This window comes from Capsicum annuum, chromosome 7 (genome assembly GCF_002878395.1).
Source record: "Capsicum annuum cultivar UCD-10X-F1 chromosome 7, UCD10Xv1.1, whole genome shotgun sequence".
Taxonomy (NCBI): Eukaryota; Viridiplantae; Streptophyta; class Magnoliopsida; order Solanales; family Solanaceae; genus Capsicum; species Capsicum annuum.
The window spans coordinates 213,508,424-213,509,781 of record NC_061117.1 but is presented as its reverse complement, the minus strand read 5'-3'; positions in this window follow the sequence as shown (position 1 = coordinate 213,509,781).

Here is a 1,358-nt window from a genome sequence, read left to right as displayed (position 1 = left end):
TTCCATTGGAAAAGTTTGGGTAACTTAAGGGATTATGTTGGTTAAGTGTGATATTCTAAGGATGTAATGATAGAAACTCTTTCCTAGTATGTGATTAGGTTGCTACCAAAGTACAGCATGAATGAATGTATCATACAAGAGCCTGACAGCATGAATGAATGCGTCATACAAGAGCCTGATAGTAATGGATTATGCCTTTGATATTGTCTACTGTAATTGACCCTGTCGGGGGGACATCCCACAAGAAAAATGTATCGCTTGATCCTCTTTGTGCTGAAAAAACTACACTTTTCTACAGTATAATAAATGCAAACAGCATATACATTCCTTTTCCTGTCCACAGATTACTTTTTTGATGGATTTGGCATTTGTTATGAAACCGGATTAAGAAAAAGGTATTGCTTGATCCTCATTTTGCTGAAAAAGTACGGTTTTACACTTGTTATGAATCAGCAATTTGAAGTTTTATGGTGTACCACTATATCATATACCATACTAGTTCAAACTGACAAGTCCAACTTTATCAACTCTATCAAGCTTGAACATGAATAAGCATCACATCAGCTAGACTGAACTCTTTGTGCTGCTAGGTGTGATATTTCACTGAGCTTAATAACTTCCACCTCGTGAAGGAGGTTTCCTAGATGATCCTTACTCTGTCTCGGAACTTCAGTTTTCTGCAACTTATCATCTGTATGGTTAGCTTCTTTTAACTTACAATAGTATGTACTTGCTAGATCAAGAGATTCTTCTATATGAGCAATTATTACACTTGCTAAACATTTAGAAACATACAAGAGATACTTCACAAGGATATGGAAGAGGGTAAAATAGTTTGTCCCATTCTTGTATGTTATGAATCCACTCGATAGCGTTGCTGCTAAGCATCGTACTATTACCTTCTTAAAAGATGATTCATGGAAAAACATTCCTTGTTTACCTCCTTGAACTCTACAGTCACTGAAATAAAGAAGTTATATTTCAAAACTTCACTATCCTACACAAGAGTTTCCATAACATTCCTGCTCTCCAACTTCATTTCTCCAGCGAAAACTAAGGCTGAGGTGAAAGATGACTTAGATAGTAGCTTTCCCTTGACCAAGGCGAAAACTACCTTCACTTGCACTGTACTGTACCTAGATTATGTTATTTTTTCTTCTCTATTTGCTTTAATTGTATGATTATTAATCCATGATCTTTCGCAACTTCTTATGTATAAATTCTATACCCAATCCGCCTCAATAAGGTTGTTTCTAATTAATAAAGCAAGAAAAGCCAGCAGTATTACACTCGTTTAATTTGTTAATTTTTTACCAAATCTTGAAATCGATGTACACCTATTTGAATTTGGTTAAAAA